This window comes from Lygodium microphyllum, chromosome 5 (genome assembly GCF_053477565.2).
Source record: "Lygodium microphyllum isolate KBCC chromosome 5, Lygodium_microphyllum_v1.1.10, whole genome shotgun sequence".
NCBI classification, from domain to species: domain Eukaryota; kingdom Viridiplantae; phylum Streptophyta; class Polypodiopsida; order Schizaeales; family Lygodiaceae; genus Lygodium; species Lygodium microphyllum.
The window spans coordinates 62,037,926-62,049,150 of record NC_141139.1 but is presented as its reverse complement, the minus strand read 5'-3'; positions in this window follow the sequence as shown (position 1 = coordinate 62,049,150).

The window sequence follows — 11,225 nt, the reverse complement described above, 5'->3', positions numbered from 1 at the left end:
TGAGAGATTCTGAGCAATACTGTGACTAATCTATCAATAAAGTGTGACTAGTGCGACCAAATATGTATTAGAAGCTAGAACATTCGTAGTTGAGCAGGGGATTTATGTCTGACTCCTCACACTCATGCATTCATGGAAGTGATTCTTGATGGATTCTGAAGGTATGCTCACACTGAGCCCGCTGATTTCATGTTCAGGATCCAGGTCCTGTGGATCTGCATGGTGAAGGTTTTTTGTCCATCCCTCTGAATGTTGAGCTATTTTTGGCTATTTTTGAGGCCTTATGCTGATATGAATGACACTTGGTCAATTCTTGGGTAAGAGACATGCTCTATCGTTGAATGACGGGAAATTCTTGGAACTTCCTGGAGAATTGCAGTCTGGCCAAGTGGCAAGAAGACTGGTGCATCTGTCCTACTTGGGCAAGAGGAAGAGTCTGTAAAGCTACACAGCCCCCAACAGAATATCAAATCAATGGACATGTGGCTCAAAAACTTCCATGAAAGGGTCCCAGGTGTGTGGTTACTTTCAATGCCAGATTGTTCTAGCATCCCTCACCATCATCTCTCTCTTACACCACCAACAACCTCGATTGTGCCATCCTAGGTTGGCCATGATCTTCACTGGGGATGGGTGGTGGTGTTTGCTGCCTAAGTGATCATCACAGCTGCTTGCTGATGAACATCTTGCTGTAGCCATATTGTTGCTGTTGCTACCTCAAAATGAAGGCTTGTTGAATTTTCTTGATGAGAGAGGAGAGAGTAAGTTGGTGATGAGTTTTGAGCATTAGAGAGATGGTTGGCCTAGGAGTGTTATGGTGAGGGATGGAAGTGGTAGTGTCCAATGAGTCCCTTTTATAGAACATTTGAGCAAATTGTTCCACTAAATGTTTTTGATTCTTATACAAATTGATATAATTTTTGGTGGACTCTTTTAAGAGCCAAAAATATTAGACTATTTTGTTAATTAAGTGGAGATTTATTGGTGGCTTAACACCTTCAAGTAAAAGAAGTAAGAGAGCAGAAAAGGCTCTAAGTCCTCACCCAAAAGTCCTCACCCAAAAGGTCCCACCCCAAACAAATGACCTTGGGCCAAGGGTGTTATGCGAGATTGCGGAGGGACCTGCCTAATTGTAAAGATAACAAATATCATCTTTTGGGTTGCCCAAGAGGTGACCCCATTGAGATCGAGACATTGGACCAAGGTGGCACAATTGACTATCCAAGGCCTTGCAATGATTGCAAAGGCAATGAATACTCCAATGGATCTTGTACTTTTATCAAGTTCTTACAATGATTGCAAAGGTAATGAATACTCTTATGGATCCTATACTTTTTAATTGTCCTTTCTAAATGTTTTCATCTTTAAGTGAAATCAAAGTTCGAAATTATTGTCAAGGATTTCAATGTAAAAGTATGATGAGATAGATGGTAAATGCCACAAGGAGTGTGGTGGTTGCCCGAGATCTTAGGGTGGGAAATCAAAGGTCATGATCCTCCCTTCAATGAGCTAAAAGGGGAACATGATATACAAATATGTGTGCTTTTTCTTGGAGGGATGCTTGCAATGCAAATTTTTATTTGTTCAAGTTTTCCTAATCACATAACACGATGCTAATGCAAAGGGATTGCATAAAGGGGCATACTCATGTGTTAGGGCTTCACTTAGATGTTGCCAAGGGGAATTGTTCACTTGCTCAAGAGCCCTTTTTACAATGTAAGAATAATGTAATAAAGCATGGAAGAAACCCTTTCAAACCATGGATGATGCTGGAGGAGCTAAAGTCAACTAAGGTGTTGAGAATCTAATGTTGAAGGAGATAAAGCGAAGGTACCTCGATTAGAAGAGTTGCATCAAAGGAATCACCATGGTAGCATCGATGGGTGCTTGAAGTTTGACCTTGAGATGGGAAGCCTCCATGTGGTTGAAGAAGCAAGGCTCAACCAGGAAAGAACATGGGATCGCCAAGGGAACGACGGAAGACCATGCCTCCAACCAAGTTAGGACCCATGGATTCCTACAACGTAAGACTAGCTAGCCATGTCTTTAGGTGCTATGAAAGGTGGTAATCCATGGTAGTGTGAATAATGGCATATGATAATAACAATGATGACAGTGATTATGAGGGAGGAGAGACATCTTATGACATGTTGGGAGTGATAAGGAGAGGTAGGATGGCTAACATAAGAGCACAATGTTGAGGCAAAACAATGGCAATGCACACTGAGTCTGTTTTATGAACCTTATTGGGCCAATTATCCTACCATAGATTCTGGATTCTTACGTTACTTGATTTAGCTCTTTTTGTGGTTATTTTGAGAGACAAAAAAGTTTAGGAAAAATATTCCAAATTAAGTGGCAATATCTTGGTGGATTAATGATAAATAATGAAGGGGCCAAGGCACTTGCCTCTACATGGGAAATCTCCTCTTGGATCAAATAACACGAAACCTTAACATATTCATATGTTTTGCAATGGATGTTGATGGATTAGAATAAAGATTAGAAAAAACCTTAACATCCATTCCACCTTGATTGAAGCCTACTTGCACAAGCATAACAAGCCTTGGCACTATGGAGTAGCATGACTAGTAGCAAAATACACTTTATCTTACCTTTGTAAATGATTCTCATAGTCTAAGAAGTTTTAATCATTTTCCATGTCTCTCTTATTCCCATGCAGTGTTTGCTAGAAATTGTGGTGCCCCTCAAGCTCCAATGTTATGTGAGGATATAAGAATTTTAAAATGTGGCAACTATGGAATATGTGTGTTGTACACCATAAGCAAAGGATGCTTTACAATGTACTTACTACATTAAAGAAGTACAATGTACTTATTGCATATAGGTGTTGTATCTTATAAGCAAAGGATGATTTAAAATACTATTATTGCATATTTAAAGAGGTAGAGTAGATGAAGAAAGCGTGAGTTCATTTTACAAAGCTTTATGCATGTCACTATTTTTCATTACCATGTGCCCTCTTCACTTTTCTCCATCATAACTTCTGCTTTGACTCCATCTTCCCCACATTTCTAAACACACTCATGATTTTTGTATATATGGAAATCATGCACATTCAGCCCATTAGAGAAACTTAAACAAAAGGAGTGAGCTCCTTGACTTAGTGCACAATGATATATGTGGGCATGTGCCTACAAAGTCTATAGGGGAGTATCCTCTTTTATCACATTCATTGACAATGCAACTAGGAAAGTGTGGGCTTTCGCTATGGGCATGAAAGATGAGGCTATGTCTTGTTTTAAAAAAAATTTGAGAGTTGAAGAAAATTAGTATGACAAGAGACTTTAAGTATCTCAAAATTGATAATAGTGAAAAATATGTCTCTCACAAGTTCAAAAAGTTTTGTCAATCCAAAAAGCACAAAATGTATCTTCTTGGGTTATAGTGATGATTAAAAGGATTACAAATTATATGATCAAGAGGCAAAGAAGATCATACCAAGTTGGGATGTGGTTTGAGGAGTAGTCACATATAGTGGAGGATGAAAATGTGTGTTCTTACACTTTATCATCAAGCAAAGAAGTAGTCCACTATGAATGTGTCCCAAGAGCTATCCCTATTGTTAAGGAGGAGGAAGTATCATCTTTCAATGGGTGAGGAGAAAGTTCACCAACCTACCATCATGACACTAAACAAGCAATTGACTTGATGGGTGAAGTAGCTATATATTCAAAATAGTCTTATGTCTACAATATTGAGGAAAAGCTAGATGGACCAAGGAGGTCTTAGAGAATAGAGGAGCAACGTGAGATACATTCACATAGTCAATATAGTCTTGATGACGAAGATTATAGAAGAAATAAATGAGCTAGCTAATTTGGAAGAAGCATTTGCAAATCTAGCATGGAGAACAGGTATGCAAGTTGAGTTTGACAACATGGATCGACTAGATAAACTAGTAGTGGATAAGCAAGTTTTTAAAAAGCTCAAGGTGGGATAAAAACGGAACTCACTACACCTAGGTAATCCTCTCCACAATGGTATTGCAAAACATATGAATAGGATGATAAACAAATGGATTCTTAGTCTATTATCTAATGCTAGTCTTACTCAAGGATTTTGGGCTGAGGCTATGGCGCTTGCTATACATGATAAAAATAGGCCACCTAATACTACTTTGGATGGTGGCATTCTAGAAGAGGCATGGTTGGAAGCCCTCTTATGATCACTTGAGAGTATTTGGGAAGCTTATGTGTGTATACTGTAGCAAGTTAAAGCTAAAATCTACTAAATGCATCTTTTTGGGTGATGGACATACTGGCAAAATGGATTATCACCTTGGGATCTAGAAGGTAGAAAGATTATTTGTAGTAATGCTGTGACTTTCAATGAGAAAATGATGCACAAGCCGCCTTTTAAGGAAGTGAAAATAAGGAATGTTACTTTCCTGGACGTAGTGCCACCTATTATTTTGCCAGTTAGGGTAATTGCTAGTGCACCAAGTGTATAGAAAGTAGGCATAAGTGATGCTTCAACTACGAGCTGGAGGCTCTAGAATTCCCACTCCAAGTCAACCCATTGTGCTACATAGATCTACTTGTATCATGCATCCCCTTAAGATATTTCAGCATGGGGTTGACTATGGGACATTGACAAATTTTGGGCAGCCAACTTATTATAAAGAGGCTATGACTTGTGATGATACATAAGTGTGAGCTAGGTATGCAGTTTGAAATGGATTCCATTATGAAGAATCCGACTTGGGAGTTCCTTTGCCAAAGGGAAAAAATGCTTTGCCATCCAAGTGGATCTACAAGTTGAAGGTTACAAGTGATGCTAAACCGAAGTACAAGGCAAGGTTAGTAGCCAAAGATTTTAGACAAGAAAAAGGTGTGGCATTTCATGAGAACTTTTCACTTGTGGGAGAAATCGACCACTCTTTGCAGCATTGTGCTTGCCTTGGTAGCTAAGGATGACATGGACCTTGCATAATTGGATGTCAAGACATGTTTGCATAGTGACCTTAATGATGAGATCTGTAGCAGTCATCAAGATTTTATGGAACATGTTTGGAAGCTCAAAAAGAGTCTTTATGGATTATAGCAGGCCCCATGGGAATGGCTCAATAAGTTTGATGTCTTTATATAGTCTCATGGCTACAAAAGAAGTGAGACAAGCCACTGCTTATACACTAGAATTGGGAAAGATGGCACGTTGATGGCATTGAGTTTAAGGATAATCTTCCTCCCTTGTTCTTGCTTCTTGTGATACTTCTTGAGTCATGGGACACTTTCCGTACTACCATGTATGCTAATAGGCCTAAGCATGGTTTGAAACTCCAAGATGTTGAGGGTGCCTTACTTGTAGATAAGATAAATAGAAAGAATGTGGATGTAGCATGTACTTCTTTTGCATTGATTGTTAGGGGCAGATATGATGGTAAGAGCGGTAATGATTGTTATGGTAGAGACTCACAGAGGTCTTAGTCTCATGGGCAGTCTCGTAGTAAGTCTTGTGGTCATAAGGCCTCTCATACATATTATTATTGTTGTTGGAAGCAAGGTTACATTAGGCCGCCACAGTGCCATAAGATACACGATGATAAGTGCAAGGAGAAAGGCATGGGCAAAGTTTAGGATAAGTCAAATGATCGTAGCATTATTTCTAGTAAGTCCAGTGTGAAGATTGAGGAGATAAATGCCTTGGGGCCTGAGTCTGATGATGATAACATCTTGGCAGTTTCTTCTCTTGATGTTAGTCAGTTGGCTGATGCCTTCTTCACTTTTTCTCAATGTTGGCTGCTTGATTCACTCCTTTCATGTTACTCTGCATAAGGATTGGTTTCATTTATAGATATCGTAGCATGATAGGTTCTATGAGATTAGGAAATGACTTGGCATTAGATATTATTGGCATTGGTGATGTTAGACTTTAATTTACTTTAGGCAACACTTTTGTTTGTATGATGTATGCCATGTTTTAGTTTTTTTATTAAAAGCTTGCTTTCTACTAGAGAGTTGGATGATGTAGGATATCAAGTATCTTTTGGTGATTCCGCATGGAAGATTAAATCTTTATGTGGGAATCTTGTCTTTGCTCGAGGTGCAAGGATAGCAGCCTTTATCTCTTGCTTGTATCTGGATCTATGGATCATGTTTTGGCTATGGCTAATATACTGCGTATATCTTTATGGCATCATTGCCTTGGGCACATGTCCTTAAAAGAATCGAAAATGTTTTTTCATTTGTAGTATCTTTTACCCCTTGCTAAAAATGTTTTGATTCATGTGATCATTGTCTTATGGCAGGCAAACATGTAGTACTCATACGAAGTCTAGCATTGCACACATGGGCGAGTCTTTGGCTCTTGTTTATTCTTATGTATGTGGTCCCATGCCTTGTCAATCACTAGGTGGCGTGAAGTACTTTGTGACTTTCATTGATGATTATTCTCATAAGATCTAGACATATCCCATAAAGTAGAAATTGGATGCTTTAGCTACCATTCAACATTAGCTTGCTCTTGTTGAGAACCAATCTGGGTATAGGTTTAAATACCTAAGGTCAAATGAAGGGGGGGAAGGGGAGGGTGTGAGTATGTATCTAAAGCATTTGAGCGATTTTGTGATGATTAAGCATCAAGTTAATCCTTTACAGCCCACCCTAGAATAGTATTGCAAAGCGCATGAATAGGATGATTCAAGAAAGAGTCCATATATGCTTTGCCAAGTAGGCTTAATGCAACATTTTTGGCCTAAGGTAGTTACTATTGCCATACACTTGATAAACAGTTTCCTATGCATTGCTATTGGTTGTTAGGTTGCAAAGAAGGTATATACCGTCTTGGAAAACCTCCATTATATACTCATTTTGCGTGTCTTTGGATGTGAGGCTTTTTGCCATGTTTCCAAGGACAAATGCAATAAGTTGGATACTAAATCAATGAAATACATCATTCTTGGTTATGGGGATTTAGGTGAGATGGGATATCGCCTATGGGATCTAGAGGCTAGGAAGGTCATCCGTAGCCATGATGTTGTTTTTCATGTGAGGAGAAGATGCATAAGTAGCTTGAGTAGGCAGTTGAGGTACACAAAGTGATATTTCAAGAGGAGCCTCATGTTACCATACAATTGGCTAGATAGTTTTTGCAGCTAATGTTCTACTGGCCCATGGGATGTATAGGTCCATAGCTTGTTTTGCGATGATTTACTACATAGATAGACATCAACTTGATCAATTTGGGCCCTCCATGGACTATGTTATGGTGAAAAATATTAGTGAGTCTCTTACTTATGACGAGTCCATGTGCAGAGGTGATAGTTACTCTTGGGAGAGGGACATTTAGTTAGAGTATAACTCATTGCAGAAAAATTATACATGGGATTTGGTTCATGGGTGTACACGTTAAAGAGTAACCGTGGCCACCTTAAGCCAACATATAAGTCTAGATTGGTTGCAAAGGGTTTTAAGTAAGAGCATGGTGTTGACTTTGATGAGGTTTTCTCTCCTATGGTCAAGATGACTACCCTATGCTTAATACTAGCTTTGGTTGCACAATTAGATATGGACTCTTATCAAATGGATGTAAATATAGTTTTCTTACATGGGGACTTACACGATGAGATTTATATGTAGTAGCCTAAGGGCTTTGAGAAAAAATGTTGGGAACACCTAGTATGCAAGTTGAGAAAGAGCCTTTATGGTCTTAAGTAGGCACCTAGGGAATGGTACCACAAGCTTGATGTTTTCATGTATTCACATGGATACATACATAGTGATATGGATCCATGTCTCTACACAAAGAAGGCTAGTGATGGCAACCTTATTGTATTGGTACTTTATGTGGATGATATGTTGACTGCTGGGAGAGCTTGTGATGAGATAGATGCCTTGAAAAGTCCTTAATTGGGTAATGCCCTAAGGGATTGTACACCTCATCCTACATAGTTGACAAGGCATTGAGATGGCCAATTCTCCTCTTTGGACCCACCACAACACTTTTTCTCCTCCAAGGGACATCACACATTAGGGTTGGCTCTAATAATCGTTTCTCTCGTTCTCTTGGATGCTAGTGGCTTCGTTCACAAAAGGATGTCTTTGGTAGCTCATCCATCTCTTTGGTGACAATTATCCTCCAAAGTGTGAGAGACATGCTAGGCATCCTTTATTCACAAAAGGATGTCTTTGGTAGCTCATCAATCTCTTTGGTGATAGTTATCCTCAAAGGTGTGAGAGACATGCTAGGCATCCTCTAGACTTACTAATGCCCCTCATTAGCCCCCAAAAAAGGGGAGGAAGTAAGTATGCAAGAGGAAAAATAGCCTCACACACATTTTAGCATGCTACATAAACAATTCAAAATGCATTTACAATACTTTCCATAAAACCATCCTTTGACTAAGTGGTGTCCAACTCACTTTAATTCATAATTACACAAAGAAAACCAATTTCAATAGGTATTTTTTGGAGAGCTTGCTTAGGCGAGATTTGAAGCCATGGAATAAAATAGGAAAGATTTTATGTCCATTGTGAGGTTAGCCCAAGCTAGACTATAAATATCCTACAAAGCACGAGGAGTTTTTATGTCAATCTAAATATCTTGTAAGGCATGAAAAGTAACATGCTTGTCATTCTCTATATCCAAGTAATATCTGCCTAGCTCCTTGCATTGCTGACCAAACTGCCAACATCTAGAAGGCATATTGATGATTGTATCTCTCCTCGGTAAAAGTAGATAGTAACCATTTGTACAAACAAACCCATTAGTTGCTACAAAACATATTTTATGAGCATTGGACACATTTATATTTATACCCTTCAAGATGAATATTACTTGTGAAATGTGATGAGCACTCTCACTCTCCTCATAGATATTGATTGGCCACTTTGATATAGTCATATGGTAGGCTTTTTCTTAGCTCCCCTAACATATTTTACTTTGCATTGAAGAGGGCTCGTGAAACTTCCTCACCTCTATCCCTTCTCTTGATAGGCTAATGATGTTCCTTATTTGAGAATGCAACCATGAGGATAATCGCCTTAACAAAATGAGAAATAGGTTAGTTCCTCTAGGCATGTCACTTGACATAGTACATGTCAAATTCAATATATAAGGATGTGTTTCATGCCTCTTCCTCATTCTCATACATATATCCACTCTCCACTAGCAAGGTCAAGGTTTTGTAGTGAGCGAACCGTGCCTTCTTTGCATGCTTCATGACAGTGAGAGAAAGTGGTGTGTGAGACTACATATCACAAACCATCCCTCCTCCATAACATATAAAACTGCCAAGCATTGTGATAGCTATGAAGAGAGAAGTAGAGAAATAATTCCATGGCAGGCAGGCCATAGAAGACTTCATCATCTTTACAGCAAGAGGAGTAGAAAAATGACCCCACACTATCTTGGCCACGATCACACATGGTTCCACCCCATGGCTCAATGCACTCTCAGGATCTTCCAAGTAGCAAATTTGCACAAGGAACTATTAATGAACAACTTCGTGCATGATTGCTAAGGTCAGGTAGTAGTAGTAGTACGAGGAACAACACTAGCATCAAGGGTTTGGATAGATGTAGATAAGATAATGATTTAAACATAGTTCATTGATAACTCACACAAATTTTATGAGGAGGGATTTCATCGACATTTCTTTGCCCTTTTCTCATACGTATATGATATCCATCGTAATCCGTGCACACAAACACGTCAATACGGTAATGCCTTCTTGTTTTTGCATCCTCATGAGTCATAACTCGATAATTATCGTAATAATGAGTGCTAACCCAAATGAAATCTATTGTGTGCACATATGGACATATATTATAACATATATGGGACAAACATATATTATTTCTACTCCTTGAGTTTAGATATCAGAGTCGTCATCCTACCTCATTTATTACATATTATATGTAACAATAAATTATGTTTGCATATGTGCATGAAGACATACGTGTGTATTAATAAAAGATGGAAAAATAGTAGAGGCCATTGCATATATGTGTCTAGAAAAAGGAATATATGTACATGAATTTCAACATATGTAATAAAGTGTGTCTAGAAACAAAAGATATAGATACATGGATTTCAACATAAAATCCGCATAAAGAAACTTGTGCCTTGAAGTCTAAGGCAAAACCTATATCTTAGCTACACACGTTGGTTGGTGCTTCAATGATTGAATCTTTCCATATTAAAAAATAATGTGTATTGAACTAGTTTTTGATAGTCCTCTTTCTTGATGGGGAAAATTGTTCATGTGAGTCTCGATGACTCAATGTAGGAAGGTGGCCCAAAGGTGTAGATGATGTGACTTTATTAAGGTGATGTTACATATACTCACTATGTGGACAAAAATTATAGTGTAGAGTTCAGGGATCCCTCTTGCGTGCAAGGTAGAAGTAGGCACAAACATCACATATAACCTCCTCAATGGATGAGCACAACTTAAGACCTCCCACTCGAGTTGCAAGACTAGATTTTTGACCAAGGAATTGAGCAAGGAGAGGGTTTAGACTTCAAGATTATGAGCTTTGAAACAAAGCATTAGCGAGAGGGGTATTAGCTCACTAGCTTTGCACTTTGGCAACATGTCCTCCTAGTCACGATAAAGGGGCCAACAATTATGAGCTTAAAAAAAGTGCCCCATGCAACTCACTTTACTTGCTACACATCCAAAGCAAGTAGTGCACAACTCAATTTACTTGCTACACGTCCAAAGCAAGTAGTACACACGACAACACCCTTTGACACGCCATTGTATATGCCCTCATTTTGAATAGAGAAAGGCTTTTGAGAAACCTTACCTAATGTACAAACATCTTTACTTTTTTCACAAGGAGTTTGGGAATACATGAAAAAGAAGATATGCTCTTGCACCAACCCAAGCTCATGAAAAAGAAGATATGCTCATGCACCAACCCAAGCTCATGAAAAAGAAGATATGCTCATGCACCAACCCAAGCTTTCCTGTGGGGATATGTCCTATTTGTTGATCTAGATTGCTTGCATCATAGGACTACATTACAAAATCCCTTTTCTCTATCTTGGCCTTAGATAATTTCCATGCTTGTATTTTGTGATGCATCACCCCCAATTTTTGTATCCTTAAATTGCAATTATATAGATCAACTTACATTGCAAGTTCTCTTGCATAACTACTATTATGTAGTCATACATTTGTTGATTGTAATAGTTTGTGATGATGGATAATAAAGCATGATGCTCTAGATATATACCTTGGTATAAAAGCTCGT